The sequence below is a fragment of the Lissotriton helveticus genome, chromosome 10, assembly GCF_964261635.1.
Source record: "Lissotriton helveticus chromosome 10, aLisHel1.1, whole genome shotgun sequence".
Taxonomy (NCBI): domain Eukaryota; kingdom Metazoa; phylum Chordata; class Amphibia; order Caudata; family Salamandridae; genus Lissotriton; species Lissotriton helveticus.
In genome coordinates this window covers 457,833,470-457,852,094 of record NC_136071.1, presented here as the reverse complement: position 1 = coordinate 457,852,094, position 18,625 = coordinate 457,833,470, and positions in this window count along the sequence as shown.

Below are 18,625 nucleotides of genomic sequence, written 5' to 3'. Positions count from 1 at the left end.
ACCAACACCCTTCCCCCCCTCAGCCCTTTCTACCTGTTACCATAGCAACTCCCTCCTCACTGAGCTCTCCGGTTTAAAAGTGTATTCTACAATGTTGCAAATGAACTCAGCAAGGATGTTTGACCTCTCAATACACCAGCTTATCCGGTGCAATGTTTCTTTAAATGACTTTTTCTTAACCAGTAAAAATTACTTCTTTCTTAGAACAAAACCATGCACCCTAACTTTCAGTTTTCAACTATCTGAATCCACCAATCATTGCTTGTGATTCAAGAGCACTGAAACACCACAGTTTTTTTTTTACAAACTCCTACTGTTCCAACTGCCATTTCATTCCCACACTTCATCTGACTGCACCAGAACCTCCTCTCACCATGTATTCTGTCTGGATTATTGGACATAGCTACATCCACTGGGCTCAAAGGTATGCAGCTATCAGAAATTTTCACAACCTTGATTTACCAAATGTAGACATCAAGTGGATTGGCCAAAGAGGATTGAGATGTCATCCATTGATACCATTGGTGAAAACCTTTTACCATCTGCCACACCCTGACCTCATAATTTTGCACTGTGGTGGAAATGACCTAGGCACTTTGACTTGGGTAGGTCTGGAAATGCTTTTAAAGGACACCTTTGGGCAATTGATGACACTTTTTACACAAACTGCCTTGGTATATTCCAATATATGCCAAAAACAGAAATGGAAGTGGTCCAACCAATTTTGTCCACAATTTGAGAAAGCACGGAAACATGTGAATAAATCTGTTTCTGCTTACATGAGAGACTATGGAATGGGTTCAATATACAACAACAACTTGCGTTACAACATGCAAGATATCTACAGAGGAGATGGTGTGCACTTCTCAGATGAGGGAAATAGAATATTCCTCCTAAATTTAAGACTGTGCATTGGAACCTACTTGTAGGTACCTAAATCAGCCACAGAACCCAAAAGCTCTTTTCAGGGCTACCCTACCTCTGATAACTCAAAATGAATACTTTACTCTAACTTTTTTCACTGTTTTTTACCAAAGTACGCTCCCCGGTACGCTTTCCGGTGCGCTCCCCGCGAAAATTTAAAAAAAGGGGGTTTTTGGGCCTATATGGGCCTCCTAAGCCCCACTCAGAAAACCTAGGGGGTCAGGGGGTGTCTACCTAGCCCCCTTATACCCATTCCCAACGTTGTTTATCCTCCATCTTGTGTCTCAATTCTAGCGAAACACAAGATGGAGGACTCCCGTTGCGCTGCCGGTGCGCGTACCGGGGCGCGCACCGGTAAGCGCCCCCAAAAATTTTTGTAAGTCAATTTACTTAAAAACCATTGGAGAAACTTTCACCAAATATAGAATAGGCCCTACTACATAACAGTCCCTACCATTTTCCCAAATGTGGTGGAATTCCATTGAGCCATTTGGGCTGTAGCCCTGTCTAAATATCCTGAGGTAAATTACATGACAAAAACACATATAAAGTGTTAGGATTTACAACCAATTAAAATGTTACTTTCATTTTCTACTTTTATGTGCTGACATTTGATTGGTTATGTACATGAATATATATGAAAAATGAGAGGGAAACACGGCCATTTTGACTAGAACTACCTCAGGTACATTTATACAGGATATTCTCAGAAAACTTCAACAGCTTTCTGTAAGGTAAGTTGTTAATTTGTAAGGGGAACTATGTTGTGCACTTTACGTTAATTTGGAAAAACGTTTTCTGATGCTTATTTACTGTCCCTCTGTTATAGTTATAGATTGAGATAGGTTTCTCTGTTATAGTTATGGATTGAGTTAGGCTTCTCTGGTATAATTATGAATTTACTTAGACTTCATCACATGCACTTTTTTATATTTCTACTTCATGCCTGATACCATACACTGCCCAAAGATAAATTGACTGTTAAAAACTCAGAAGTACCTCTCTGAACTTAAACCCAACAGTGCCCTAACTCTACTGATATAGTTATTTTTTATGCAATTTACAGCAAGAAAATGGAAGATACACAACGGACCATCAATATTTCTTTCGAAATTACTGATGAGGAGATTATTTTCGAAATTACCGATGAGGAGATTCTTCAAGAAGATTTTGTTGTCTTCCTGGATGAGTCTCTTGACCAACAATTCATTGACTGTTTAGATAATATGGAATCATGCAATACAAATTTGGAGGAGATTCCGGATAATGAAATGTTGCAAGTGTTATTAAATTATGAAAATTCGGAAAAATAAATTTATATTTAATAATTAAAAATTGTTTGAGACATTATTCATTTGTATATGTAATTCATGAAGTAGTACCAAAATGATTATAATATAAAGTGAGACTTACAGTATACTGTGCAATTTTTTTGTGTTACATAGTAAGTTTGCTCATATTTACTTCCTTTCTCCCACTATATTATCTCGAATGTGTATTTGACATCTCTTTTTGATCTCCAGCCTCCTTTCTCTCACTGTCTGTCTCTAATGCACCATATCACCACCAATTTTGTGTAGATTCAGAAGAGATTAAAATGTAATACTTGAAAACATCATAAGGGAGCAGGGTAGACTACCCATGATCCCATAGGCTTTCTCAAAGAGTGCTTAAAGGATCTGTTTCTGCTTTCCTGACAGACTATGGTATGGATTCCATATACCACAATAACTTCTGTAACAACATGCAAGATAGCTACAGAGGAGACGGTGTACATTGAATTTAAGACTCTGCATTGGTACCTACATGTTGGTACTTAAATCACCCACACAACACAACAACTCTATTCACAGTTACCCTACCTCTAAGCAATTTAAATTATTATTTTTCTGTTTCACTGGGTTTTCCCCTTGGTACGCTCCCCGGTACGCTCCCCGGTGCGCGTACCGGGCGCTCCCCCCGCGAAAATCGAAAAAAATTGTTTTGTTTTTTTTGCCCCGCGGGGCCCTTTTATGGCCCCCACATCAAACCTAGGGGGTCAGGGGGGTCTACCCTGCCCCCTTTTGGCCATTTCCCCCTTTGTTTTTGCCACCTCTTGTGTCTCGATCCTACCGAGACACAAGATGGCGGCCGCTCCGGACTGTTTGGAATGTTGACAGACACCCGAGAGCCAATCAGCTTTCCGCTCGCGAACTCGCGTTACGCGCTGGTACGCGCCCCGGTGCGTGTACCGGGGCGCGCTTATAGATATATATTTTTTTTTAACCTAAATTACTTAAAATCCACTGGAGCACATATCTTGAGACATAGCAAAGGCACATCGGGCTACCAGTCCCTACAATTTTACCAAGTTTGGTGGAAATCCATTCAGCCGTTCGGGCTAAAAGTTAGTCCAACCGCCCTATGGAAATTAACATGGGGAAAACATGTTGTGGGACCACCCTTTTATCTCGGCCCCCACTTCACGAATCCCCCCTAAATTTTCAGGGAAGGAGCAGAGCGGAGCTGGCCATTTTCCTTGAGACATTCAGCCAATTCCATCCATCAACGCCAAAGTTATTCCCAATAGAATGTTGCGGATTTCCTATGGAAACTAGGTCCTAACTATAACTACCTACTGGCGACCGCCAGTAGGTAATATATATATATATATATATATATATATATATATATATATATATATATATATATATATATATATATATATATATCTAAAAGCAAAGCGTCCCTGCGCTGTAGAAGGGCTCACCACCTCATTCCCCACCATCCGGCTCTGTCAGCAGCACCCGGCAATCTCACCGCTATTCTCCTTAGTGTGAAATGAGTCCGACGCGTTTCGGGGCTGAGAACACCCCTTCTTCATGGACAAAAACATGAGGCATGACTTCTTCGCCTGTTGTGTTTCAAATACGATTTTTATTTGAAAATACCGCCCTAAGTGGGTGTGGCTCACTAGATGACATCTGCCAGGATTTCTGGTAGTTGGAGTCCCACAGATGAAGACAAGTAAAATCCCTTGAGTAGGTTTCATGTCAGCATGCGAGTGTGTCTTTATTTTAAAACCTTGAGTAGGTGCGGAGAAAGCTTCCTGAGACTGCATTGTTATCCTGGGATGAGGCGCCGAGCGGCAGAATGGGGTCATTCCGCCGCAGTCATCACACACGTGGTCCTTTTCCAATGCGTGTGATGCGGAGCTCCTTCTGTCGGTCTAGGACAGACCGCAAACAATGTCTAAAAGCAAAGCGTCCCTGCGCTGTAGAAGGGCTCACCACCTCATTCCCCACCATCCGGCTCTGTCAGCAGCACCCGGCAATCTCACCGCTATTCTCCTTAGTGTGAAATGAGTCCGACGCGTTTCGGGGCTGAGAACACCCCTTCTTCATGGACAAAAACATGAGGCATGACTTCTTCGCCTGTTGTGTTTCAAATACGATTTTTATTTGAAAATACCGCCCTAAGTGGGTGTGGCTCACTAGATGACATCTGCCAGGATTTCTGGTAGTTGGAGTCCCACAGATGAAGACAAGTAAAATCCCTTGAGTAGGTTTCATGTCAGCATGCGAGTGTGTCTTTATTTTAAAACCTTGAGTAGGTGCGGAGAAAGCTTCCTGAGACTGCATTGTTATCCTGGGATGAGGCGCCGAGCGGCAGAATGGGGTCATTCCGCCGCAGTCATCACACACGTGGTCCTTTTCCAATGCGTGTGATGCGGAGCTCCTTCTGTCGGTCTAGGACAGACCGCAAACAATGTCTAAAAGCAAAGCGTCCCTGCGCTGTAGAAGGGCTCACCACCTCATTCCCCACCATCCGGCTCTGTCAGCAGCACCCGGCAATCTCACCGCTATTCTCCTTAGTGTGAAATGAGTCCGACGCGTTTCGGGGCTGAGAACACCCCTTCTTCATGGACAAAAACATGAGGCATGACTTCTTCGCCTGTTGTGTTTCAAATACGATTTTTATTTGAAAATACCGCCCTAAGTGGGTGTGGCTCACTAGATGACATCTGCCAGGATTTCTGGTAGTTGGAGTCCCACAGATGAAGACAAGTAAAATCCCTTGAGTAGGTTTCATGTCAGCATGCGAGTGTGTCTTTATTTTAAAACCTTGAGTAGGTGCGGAGAAAGCTTCCTGAGACTGCATTGTTATCCTGGGATGAGGCGCCGAGCGGCAGAATGGGGTCATTCCGCCGCAGTCATCACACACGTGGTCCTTTTCCAATGCGTGTGATGCGGAGCTCCTTCTGTCGGTCTAGGACAGACCGCAAACAATGTCTAAAAGCAAAGCGTCCCTGCGCTGTAGAAGGGCTCACCACCTCATTCCCCACCATCCGGCTCTGTCAGCAGCACCCGGCAATCTCACCGCTATTCTCCTTAGTGTGAAATGAGTCCGACGCGTTTCGGGGCTGAGAACACCCCTTCTTCATGGACAAAAACATGAGGCATGACTTCTTTGCCTGTTGTGTTTCAAATACGATTTTTATTTGAAAATACCGCCCTAAGTGGGTGTGGCTCACTAGATGACATCTGCCAGGATTTCTGGTAGTTGGAGTCCCACAGATGAAGACAAGTAAAATCCCTTGAGTAGGTTTCATGTCAGCATGCGAGTGTGTCTTTATTTTAAAACCTTGAGTAGGTGCGGAGAAAGCTTCCTGAGACTGCATTGTTATCCTGGGATGAGGCGCCGAGCGGCAGAATGGGGTCATTCCGCCGCAGTCATCACACACGTGGTCCTTTTCCAATGCGTGTGATGCGGAGCTCCTTCTGTCGGTCTAGGACAGACCGCAAACAATGTCTAAAAGCAAAGCGTCCCTGCGCTGTAGAAGGGCTCACCACCTCATTCCCCACCATCCGGCTCTGTCAGCAGCACCCGGCAATCTCACCGCTATTCTCCTTAGTGTGAAATGAGTCCGACGCGTTTCGGGGCTGAGAACACCCCTTCTTCATGGACAAAAACATGAGGCATGACTTCTTCGCCTGTTGTGTTTCAAATACGATTTTTATTTGAAAATACCGCCCTAAGTGGGTGTGGCTCACTAGATGACATCTGCCAGGATTTCTGGTAGTTGGAGTCCCACAGATGAAGACAAGTAAAATCCCTTGAGTAGGTTTCATGTCAGCATGCAAGTGTGTCTTTATTTTAAAACCTTGAGTAGGTGCGGAGAAAGCTTCCTGAGACTGCATTGTTATCCTGGGATGAGGCGCCGAGCGGCAGAATGGGGTCATTCCGCCGCAGTCATCACACACGTGGTCCTTTTCCAATGCGTGTGATGCGGAGCTCCTTCTGTCGGTCTAGGACAGACCGCAAACAATGTCTAAAAGCAAAGCGTCCCTGCGCTGTAGAAGGGCTCACCACCTCATTCCCCACCATCCGGCTCTGTCAGCAGCACCCGGCAATCTCACCGCTATTCTCCTTAGTGTGAAATGAGTCCGACGCGTTTCGGGGCTGAGAACACCCCTTCTTCATGGACAAAAACATGAGGCATGACTTCTTCGCCTGTTGTGTTTCAAATACGATTTTTATTTGAAAATACCGCCCTAAGTGGGTGTGGCTCACTAGATGACATCTGCCAGGATTTCTGGTAGTTGGAGTCCCACAGATGAAGACAAGTAAAATCCCTTGAGTATCTCACTATGTCATCAGTGATGTCATCAGTGATGTCACTGACCATGTCATGAATGATGTAATATGTGACATCATCAGCAGTGGATTGCGGGTGCGCGATATATAGTTAGTGCAACTAACTATATATGGAATTTCAATGGTTTTGTGTGAGTAAAATAAGGTTTTGTAAATGCTAATTCCTAACTATGGGGCCGATTAGGATGGCGGACGGACTTGCGTCCGTCCGCCATCCCAGAGTTGGAGGGACCGTCCGCATGGACTGCGGAGGTCCCTCCATGCAAATCAGGATGTGACCGCCACCCTGGCGGTCACATCCTGGATATTTAACATTGCGGCGGGTGCTGCTTCAAGCAGCACCCGCCGCAATGTTAAAAGTGCATGTGTAACATTTACATGCACAAAGCGGCAGGCACCGTGCGGTGCCTGCCGCTTTGTGCATGTAAATGCTGGGGGGTACCATAGGTACCCCCCATGTGCACCCCCCACCCGCCTACGCCATGGGGGCCCGCAACAGGCCCCCAAAAGCAAAAGTACACATGCTTTTCCACGGCGGAAAAACCGCCGCGGAAAAGCATGTTTACTAATGCTTCCTAATTTGGCTGGCGGTGTCTGATAGACACTGCCAGCCAAAGGAGAGCTTTTCCGCCGCGGTTGTAATCCGACCGCGGCGGAAAAGCAGCGGACAGAATCCAAGACCCACCAGCCATCGTAATGCGGCGGTGGGTCTTTGGTGACTCCGCAGAGGATTTTCCGCCTCCTCCGGGCCGGCGGTGGCTTCCGCCGGCCCGGAGGAGGCGGAAAATCCTCTATCATAATCGGCCCCTTAATATGGTCTATAACCTATGGTTTTTTCAGTGAATTTTCAAGGTTTTGTAAATGCTAATTCCTAACTATATATGGTCTATAACCTATGGTTTTTTCAGTGAATTTCATTGGTTTTTTAAAAGCTAATATCTATACCTGTAAAATGTATTCTTCTTTAAATCCAAAAATATATTTTATATGTTTATTAATAACTTTTTTTTTTTATATATTTTTTTCTTCGTTCCCGCTTCGCGAATCGGGAAGCTTCCCGTTAGCTGACCTTGATGCCGCGAAATAGACCGCGAGCATATAAACGTTTCTTTACCGCAACTGCCGCGTTAGAAAACAACATCATCACGCCTCCCGTCCGCATGACGTTTCGCATTGTCGTGTGATACGTCATATGACGTGCTACGTTAGCGAACTGGTACGCTTACCGAGTCGCAAAGCACAGGTTTCTGGAAGCAAACCGGGAGGCCCTGCAAAGCGCGTAACGTAAACACAGCAGGTCATGTGACTTGGTAATAACACTTTTCATTGGTTCATTTCACTTTTGGTTTCCTAATGATGTAAGAAGCTTCCCGTTAGCTCAATTTGATGCCGCGACCCGGTCCGCGAACCGGTAAACGTTCCGTTAGCGCAACTGCCACGTTAGAAATCATTATCGTGACGCGTCGCGGAAGCGTGACGTATCACGTTGTCGTGTAATGCGTCTTATGACGCACCGCGTTAGCGCACCCGGAAGTGCTCCTGGGCGCGGACCGAGGCGCGAAACGCAGCTCCCCGGAAGCGATCCGCGGCGCGTCGCGTAAGCGCGACGTATCGCGTTACCGCGTAATGCGTCTTATGACGTACCGCGTTAGCGCACCCGGAAGTGCTCCGGGGCGCGGACCAAGGCGCGAAGCGCAGCGACCCGGAAGCTATCCGGGGCGCGTTCCGCAGCGCGTAACATAAGCGTGAGAGGTCATGTGACTTGTTAATAACACTTTTCATTGGTTCATTTCACTTTTGGTTTCATAATGTTGTTAGGCTTGGTCATGTGACCTAAAAATAACACTTTTCATTGGTTTAGAACTATTTTTTTTTCTCAAATGATGAAAACCCCTCCTTCTTTTTACCTCATTCTTACTTTCTATTTCCAGAGAGCAAGACCTATTTTTCACAATGGCTTCTGTAATAGCTGCAGCTGGTGCTTCTCAGCAACCACCACCACCACCACCACCAAAAGGACCACCACCAACACTGGACTTTGGTAGAGAGGAAGATAATGAGGACGAAGAGGAGGAGGAGGAGGAAGAGCAAGTAAGGCAGTTCCTGCCAGAAACACCAAGGCAGAGCCATATTAAAGACCACTACATATGGCAATTCTTTAAAATTCCACCTGGACAAAAGAAGGTCAATGCACCCCAGGTGTCTTGTTTGATTTGCAAAAATATACTTTCTCGTGGCAACCCCAACAAGAAATACAGCTTTGGCAATCATACAATGATTCGCCACATGGAGCGATGGCATCCCAATAATCTTTCCCAAGCACAAGTAAGGGATCTTGCTGCCAACCCCCCAGATGTCATCCCCAGCACCAACAGGGGTCAAAGCTCATTCGCCGGACCAGAAGGCCGAGAAATAATCCCCAATATTCAAGCTCCTTTTGCACACTACAAAATAGTTTGTATATATTGTGGAGGAACTATTGCTTATGGAGAGAAGAGTATTACTTTGATTAACCGAGCTGGAGAAAATCATAAATGCTACAAGATGAGAAAACAATGAATCCTTTTTATTTTTTTTTGCTCCTGTTGAGACATGTTCTAACCCTGCTTTTTTGTTATTTCCCCCTTACAAAACACAAAAAAAACACAAAATAGTTTTCAAAAATCCAAAAAAAATCAAAAAATTGTTCAGAAAATTCATTAAAAAAAAGAAAAAAAAGAAAAAGAATAAAAAAACAGTTCTTTTCAGAACTACCTTCCATTTATAACAAAATTGCCAAAATGTTTATACCCTGTCTTTCTTTTCTCCTCATAGTACGCTCCTCCGACCGCTTCCCGGTACGCGTACCGGGCGCTACCCACGCAAAAAAACCAAAAATTTTTTTGGGTTTTTTTGCCCCGCGGGGCCCTTTTAAAGCCTCCACATTGACGCCGCCTCACGTGCCAACGTATTTTCTCCGCATTTTACACCCTATGCCGCATAACAGGTCATGTGACTTGTTTATAAAACTTTTCATTGGTTCATTTTACTTTTGGTTTCCTAATGATGGAAGGCATGATCATGTGACCTAAAAACAACACTTTTCATAGGATGAAAACTTTTTTTTTCCCAAACGATGAAAGCCCCACCTTGTTTCTGGATGTTTCAGACTGAAGCTGGCGTCAGCATGAAAGCACCACCATCTCGTAGCTCAGTCGTGGTCATTCCGCGAGCAATCATGGCAGCTGCTCCCCACCAGAAGCCTGCAGGAGTCGGAGCCCCCAAAACTTTTGATGAATTCTCAAGGCGGAGGGGACGCTTTCGAGAATGGGGTCCAAGACCTAGCAGACAAGCGTCCGATTTCCAAGGTGTCCCAGGGCCATTTCAGTGGACCAGGCCCAAAAAGGAAACAGCCTGCCGCCATTTTGAGAGTCCTGTGACAGCCGCCTATCGCTGCACCGCAAGAGTGGGCGCAACTCAGCTGAATTGCGGCTTTTGACACAGTGGACCAAAAACAGACGGAATGGCAACTGAAACGGTAAAGGGGCGCCCCACTACAACAGATGACACTCCACCTGGAGAGGCCCGTTCACGCCGCCTCCCCCGGGGCGCTCCACGCCGTTATTCGGAGCAGCATTGTAGGATACCAAAACCAGTGCGGCAACTTACTGGACATCACCTTGGTGCCATCGTTCTGCTGCCTTGGAACTATTCGTGCAACAGTTTGCTACTGATGACCCACCCCCCGCGACGCCCCATGCCGTTATTTGCTGGGTGGCAACTTACTAGACATCACTTTCGTGTCATCTAGATTTCGGCGCGTTCTGCTGCCTTGGAACTATTCGCACAACAGTTTGCTACTGATGACCCACCCCCCGCGACGCCCCACGCCGGAAATCTGGACGTTGTGCTGCGTTGGGACTATTCGCACAGCCGACCGCTACTTCGTTGTTTTTCCCTAAAAATGTTTATATGTTATTACTATTTTTGTTTTCTTGTATATATTTATAAATTATTAAAGTTTTATAATCTTACTACTTTGTCGGAGTGCTATATATTTTTAATGTGACACATAATTGTAAAAACTTTGATGTACAAACAGTCATCCCTGGAATCTTCCGCTTCAGGCTCGGTCCCCTCCCCAATCACAATACAGGATGGTTTTCAGATAATAGCAACGCTTCTGCTGTGACGGATCTCATCGAGTGTGGGCCTTGATCTACTATAACTCCTTTGAAGAGGGGTGATTCTTTACAGCTGTGGCCATAAACTACATCTGCAGGGCTAGCTGATACCCTAGGACCAGCCTGAACAATCGGACACAGAGGAAAAGGAGTGTCAGAGGGTGCGGTAGTGAATAGGGCGAAAGGGAGGTGTCGGGCGGGCACAGGGTGTGATTCTCAGGGAACAGCAGCGCAGATGGGGGAGGTTTATTACCCATGCATAAGACAGAGAGCGGGGGTGACCACTGCCTGGGGGAGATGCTTGCGAGGGTGGGGAGCCATGCTAAGGATCGACAGCGTGCACAGAGTGGGTCTGGTCAAGGCATCTAAAATGGCTGCCGTGCACGACAAAAGTGTGGCATTTGAAAAAAGACAAGATGGCGCAGACAATGTTTTTCAACACTTCCTGATTTCCTTCGAATCGAACGTTAACAGACGTTGGGGCATATTACCAAAGTTAAGCGATATTTATCCCTAACGATGCTTAGCAACGATTTTTTTACCGTCAGAAATTATCGCAGATAAACCTTGCTATTTTCAAGGTTTATCGGAAATACGATAAAAAACGACCGCAATGCATTAATATCGCTGAAAACTCAGCGATATTCATGCATTACCGAGCTAATGCTCTTAGCCATGTTATCCACCTCCCATTGGATAACATGGCTAAGAACTGCTCAGGGCAGGTGGTAGCTTTTGGAGATATTCGCCCTTATCTCGAATATTTCCAAAAGTTGATAATAGGAGATAGCGATGTTAGCGACTGTTTCCAGTCGCTAACATCTTGGCATGCCCACTTTGCATGTCATTAGTGATAAATATCACTCACATGCAAAGTGGGGCCCAAGATGGTCGCTATCTTCTACTAGCCGTCGCTAACTGGTGTTAGCAACAGCTAGGTAATACACATATAATTTTATCTCCGCGAAGCGGAGCGCTGTTACAGATATATATCTTGTTTCTGAACGTTAATTTCTCAAAATGCACTGAAGCACATATATTGAGACCTGGCAAAGGCACATCGGGCTACCAGTCCCTACAATTTTGCCAAGTTTCGTGCAAATCCATTCAGCTGTTCGATCCTACCGAGAGACAAGATGGCGGCCGCTACGGACTGTTTGGAATGTTTACAGACACCGGAGAGCCAATCAGCTTCGCTTCGCAAAGCTCCGTAACGCGAAAAGTACGCGAAGCGGTGCGCTGTTACAGATATATACCTTTTTTTGAACGTTAATTTCTCAAAATCCACTGGAGCACATATATTGAGATCTAGCAAAGGCACATCGGGCTACCAGTCCCTACAATTTTGCCAAGTTTCGTGCAAATCCATTCAGCTGTTCGATTATTATTATTTTTATTTTTTTTTCCCCCGCGTGGCCCTTTTAAAACCTCCACATCAAACCTAGGGGGTGAGCAACAATGTACTATGACCCCTTATGGTCATTTGCCCCTTCGCTTTGGCCTCCTCTTGTCTCTCGATCCTACCGAGAGACAAGATGGCGGCCGCTACGGACTGTTTGGAATGTTGACAGACGCCGGAGAACCAATCAGCTTCGCTTCACAAAGCTCCGTTGCGCGAAAAGTACGCGTAGCGGAGCGCTGCCCGGTCCGCTGTTACAGATATATATCTTTTTTTAAACGTTAATTTCTCAAAATCCACTGTAGCACATATATTGAGACCTACAAAAGGCACATCGGGCTACCAGTCCCTACAATTTTGCCAAGTTTCGTGCAAATCCATTCAGCCGTTCGGGCTAAAAGTGAGGCCAACCGCCCTATGGAAAACTCAATGTTAAAAACACGTTTTGGGACCCCCCTTTTTTCTCGGCCCCCCCTTGACGAACCCCCCCCAAATTTTCAAGGGCTACTCAGAAACGAAATGTGCCATTTTCCTGAAAATTTCAGCCAATTCCGTCCACAAACGCCAAAGTTATTAGACATAGAATTTTCAAAAATCCCATAGAGAAAAAATCCTAACTATATATACCTACTGGCGACCGCCAGTAGGTAATATATATATATATATATATATATATATATATATATATATATATATATATATATATACCTACAAACTTGCCTGCTGCAGCTGTAAATGAAAGAGACAATAATAGAGAATTAATGGCTGTATAAATATCAACAAATACAAATAAACTAATAGAATATAAGAGAGTAAGAGAGAAGCTAAGCCACTGTGGAAAACAGGTAAAGGAGATATGCAAGGGGTAGCGCGGAAGTTGTAACTAGCCTAGGGTGAAGAAGGGACTAATGTACAGTATTAATGGTTTGTAGTTGTGTTTGCAGATGTCAAATAGTCCCTCGCTAGGATTCCTGTGAGGAGGAGGCACAGCAGTGGAGTTTCTCTTGTTATTCCCATCCCCCTTTCCCCCTCTTTACTGGGAGTGAATTTAAACATTCACTTGCCGTGGAGGTTGGGATTTGGGAAAAAGTTCTTCTGCTCCTGTGGAAGTCTAGTTATCCAGGTGCATGGCACTGACCGATTGAAGTACCATTTACCAAACTTCCACCCGGGCAGAATGGCTGAAGGATTTGATGTCAATGCCTTAGCCACAGTATTGAAGGGGTTACAGAAACAGCTACGTGAGACTATGGAAGAAAACTGAAATCTTAGTGACGAGTCAGGAACTCTAGTCAAGAAGCTAGTTTCCTTAGACAAAGATTTGATGACTTTGTAGCAGGAGCCTCAGCTGTGCCCAAAGAGCAAACACCTACACACTTTACCCCATCCCCCTCAGCAGCTGAGTTGACCACTCAAGTCATACATGCAATTTCCCCTACAATACCCCTACCAGCCCAATTTTTCCTCACACAATGCTCTTTACATTTCCTTTGTAGGCCAAATATTTTTAAGGAAGATCAATCCAAGGTGCCCTTCTAATTGGCTTACCTGAGTGGAGATGCAGCAGCATGGTCCATGCCTCTGGTCAATTGCAATGATCCCATTCTCTACAATTTAGAAGATTGTAAGGTAGATGATTGAAGAACCATTTCACATACTACAGATAATGGCTTTTGGATTTAAAGATAGGAAATTGGGAGTTTGTAGCATACCTCGCACAATTTAAGAAGTTAATTGTGAGGACCAAGTGGTGTATTGAGTTCATAGAATTAACTGCAGACATTGCTAAGTTAGCATTAGTTAACATATGCTTGGCAGCCATCTTGCCGCTTTTGCGCATGTTACTACATGGCTTTATTCTCGTGGATAGAAGAAGAATGGAGGCAGCACCAGGGATGAACTCACAGTAGCCATTAGCTATTGTGACTTCATCTCTGGTGCTGCCTCTATTCTTCTTCAATTTGTGTTTCTGGATTCCCAGTGAGACCCACTGCAGCAGGTCTTGTAGGCTATTGGCACAGGACTATAACATTGTATGGACATTATGTTTGAGGTCCTAAACATATAGTCAACTGCAGTTTGGAAACATTTTGGTTATTCTCGTAGATAGGCTGCTGGTGCATTCTCACAATAGAGCTGTCTACTTTTTACACATTTAGCTGTACACTGTGCTCCTCGTCTGCACAGCATGTTCAAGGTCGAAAAACAATGTATGCTGTTGATTCACTTTGGTCAGTCCCACGCCCATAGACACAACATTGAATACAGCTGCACTACTGAAAGCAGAGTGCTTTTAATATGGCATTGCATGTATGAAAAGGCACTTGGAAAGATTAATCCCAATGAAGAAGAGCTGTGCTTGTCCTGAGATGTGATCCGTGCATCTAGACTTGGAGGTATGGGATCCCCCTGACAAAGACTAGAGGTCTTCTATAATTATAATAAACTAGCTTAAATGACATGGAGGGTGGTAAGGTGCTGTAGCCCTGTCTCCACTATCATTATAATCTGATTTCCCCTTTTGTGCTTTATGGAATTGTAAAAACTCTGAGTATATTGTTCTTATGCATTTTGCTGATAGTGTTGGCTAGTGTACTGTACTATAGAGCACATTAGTTAAAATAAACATTTTAAACTATACCTTTTCACTGTTTACTCACATTGTGGACAAGTATGAGTGTTTGAACGAAAGAGTGCTCTTCTTCCCGCGATTCCTGAGAGGTACGGAGTGACATGTTCTAGGATGTCTAATCATTGGTAGCTTTGCTGTAGTACGGAGAATGAATGAGACACTATAGCCAGTCGTATTGGGCGTCTGGGTTTTCTGGTACACCACTACACACCAAGGTCCTGGTTTCCTGCACATAGTTTTGTGTATGTGCAGAATCCCTGCAATATGGTGCACCTAACATTTGGTCTGGTTCCTATTTAAAAGGCACTCGAGTAGTTCTGGTGCTTGTCCATAATACCCTGGCTTCTGTTTTCCGGTAAACAGTTGTGAAAGCATAATTTACCTATATTGATGTTTTTATAGGTCTTTTCAAACTTGATATAACTAAACGTTTTTTAGTTTGAATGACTACCCTATTATGAGTTGCCACTAGGGTTGGGCGGAATTTGCGTAATCGCGCTACGCAAATCTCAGCGAAACGGTAAAAAATCTCCACGAACATGCAGAAATTTCGCGAACACGCGGAATTGCTTGTTCGCGATGCTTTTTTACTGTTCGCAATCGCTGTTTGTGGGCTCAGGGGGAAATATCTTGCGAACACGCATTTGAGAACACGAACAAGCAAAAAATGTTGCGAAGTCGCGGAAAGCCGAATTTTGGGCAATTTGGTGTTTTCTGCTGAACACTAAATTACTCAAATTCCGCAAATTCCACTAGCGGAACGGAATTTACCGCCCAGGCTTAGTTGACACGCATTACGTTTTTCTTCTTTCCTAGTCCTTATGGCTGAAGTCGATATTGCGGCACATAGCCGCGCACCACTCAATCGTCATTTGCAAGCATGCCGAACGCGGGTATCGATCTTATTTTTGTGGTTGGAGCTGTTCCAGTTTTCCACTTTGAGGTGTTTTATTCTTGAGTAGCTTTCCTGGCAGTGAATGGAGATGATAACTTGTTCCATGTATACACTCACACTGCAACACCTGTGGTTTATTCGCCTTTTCGGACTCTTGAGGTTCTGATTTTGGCATGGCAACACCGTATTTGGTTTAATGGTGCCCTACCCCATACAGTGACTCTGGTCCATTTAGGCCCTTTATCAATACCCGGGGCCACTTGGCCAGTTTTGGCCAGGTTCACACCACATCCACATCATTTAACAGAACAAATAGCAGAACTTTGTATCTTGCACAGCTCCTTAATTGAGGTACACCGAGCTCTGGTGCAATACGTCTCATGCAATCTCCAGGTGGGAGCACCTGGGGTTGCTGCGCAACCAGCTGGACCTGGCGGACTGACTATTAGTCCTGCCATGGTAAATTTGGTTATGGGCAAGCATCCACAGAATAAGCATGATTTACCTTACTGGCTTGCTGAGAAATTTGATCAGCTGGAAGCGGTATTTCCAAATACCACTTGTGTGTAAAAACACAGGATTTTAACTATTAGTTTGCAGAAAGACTTAATACCCGAGGTAACCGATTGTGAAAATTGGGGTAAAGCGTTAGCGGCGGTGTATGCGAAATGTTTTGGCACACCTTCTATGACAGCACTTCCCTCTGTGATTAAGCGTGCTGAGGATGAGCACGGACCAGAGAAGCAGCTGTGGAATTGGGGATGAGTTTGGTTGGAGTGTTCCACGTAGTTACTGATCTGATCCTTGCCAATGTCAAGGGAGATGTAGTCAACTTTCAAGTGTATAATGCCTTACGCCTTGTCCCGAAGATGAGAAACCCTGTGCATTACCAAAAATCATTGCAAATACCTTTAAGACAATTGGCTGCTATAGTTTGGGTGTTAAACTTTTTGCTAAAATACAAGCACAATAGAAAACACAGACTGCACAGTCTGCAAAAGATGACTGTCCAACAGTTCCTAAGAAAAATTGGAAAAATAAAAAACAGGGAAAGCAACAACAGAAACATGGGTCGCGTGCCACATCACCTGCACCCGAGTCTTCTGAGCGTACTTATGATTCATGCGACCGCGCAAGAATTAGGTCTCCTCGGAGGTTTCAAGTTAGTGATCAGAGTTCTCCTCTTTCTTCACAGGACATGTCAGGCTCACAGGCTGGTGGCAGAGAACACCAGGAGCGCAGAAGAGGTTGAGGTGCCCCGCAAGGATGTGAGCAACCTCGTCAGACTGACGGAAATGGCGAACAGGACGATTTTCCTTGTCATTGCTCATAGTTTCAGAATAAGAAAGTTGCTGCTTTAACAGCGAAGCATGCCACAGAAGGTGAGGACACAGCTCAAGAACCTAACATGGGCAGTAACGCTGCTAGACAGTACAGCGGAGGTTACCATAGTGCGGCAAGCACTACGTCCATTTCTGGTTGTGACAGCACCTGAAACATTCATCACAGTTGAAACGGCCGATACCCGAGTAGCTCCCCCTGACAGATTATATGACATAGTCCATATGATTGAAGATGACATGCAACGTGTAATTAAAGGGATCTTTTTGGAAAATCTTACTTCTTCTTATGACATTTTGTTGGCAGAGGTAGATTGGCCCCCACCTTTTGTTCTTGCAGCTTCGAGAGGGGAGGAAGTAATACTCCTGAGTTTTTCATGTGACGTCTCTAAGGAGCACGCAGAGGTTTTTGCAGAAGAGTGGGTTTTGGTGCTTGTACCGGCGTTGTACCCTACAACGCCCTCAGGTGGGCTGGGATAAAGATTCTCCCCGCATTAGAAACCATTTTGGTCCATGCCAGAGCCACAGCCTCAGTATCCCATCCGACGGGAGGCGAAAGCTTCCGTTTCGGAAATTCTGGCTCAATTAGAATATCAAGGAGTAATTCAGACATGTGTGTCACTGATGAATAACCCTTTGTTTATAGTAACCAAACCCGATGGGTCCTACCGCCTAGTTTTGGAATATCAGCATTTGAATTCTCATTGTCGCACCTGTCCAGTACAGAATACCCATAGTTCTGCTCTAGTGGACAGTATAGTTCGTAAAAAATACAAAACAACCCTTGATATTTCCAACGGCTTTTTCAGTCACAACCTGTTACCTGAAAGCAGTTAATGGACTGCCTTTACTGCCGGCAGAAAACAAAAACATTTTTGGTGTTTGGCCGTGGGCTACAAAAACAGCCAAGGTGCATTTCCCGCTCGTGTCGTCTCTCTGTTGGACGACATAGACCCTGATGCGTACTCGTACGTTGACAATATTTATCTCACGGATGACGAATTCTGGCCGCATCTTTGTCGAGTGGACCGCAAAATACTTTTGTTCCCGGACTACGACTATAAGTTTAACTTTGCTAAATCACACATTGCTGAGTGTACAGTGTTGTTCTTGGGCTACAAGCTCAATAATTAAGGTAGAGGCATGGCGCCTCACTTCTTGGAGAAATGCGCATGTTAGCAACCTCCTACAACCCTGAAAAAACTACAGTCTTTGCTGGGATTTTTAAATTTTTGTCAAACCTACATTCCCGAGTATGCCCAGCGTATCAAACCATTGTATGCTTTGATACAACCTACTTTCTCAAAAGCCTGCTGGTTTCCAGAATATTCATCTATCCTACAATCTTTGCAGTCTGATCTTCTTGAGTCTAAATACTTGTTGACATGTGATAACCACACTAACCTGGTGATACTTATCATGCCAGGTGCGGTGGGTTTCACATACTTGACGTTTAATGAGGGCGACACAGTGCCTATTGCTTACAAGTCACATTTGTACACTTCGGCTGAACTGCGGTTTTCCACTGTTGAAAAAATCTTGACAGCTGTCTAGATGGCGATCCTGAAGGTACGCTACTTGGCACAAGGCAAGCGCATTTTGGTTGACACACAATATCCTGCTCTGGAGGCAGTG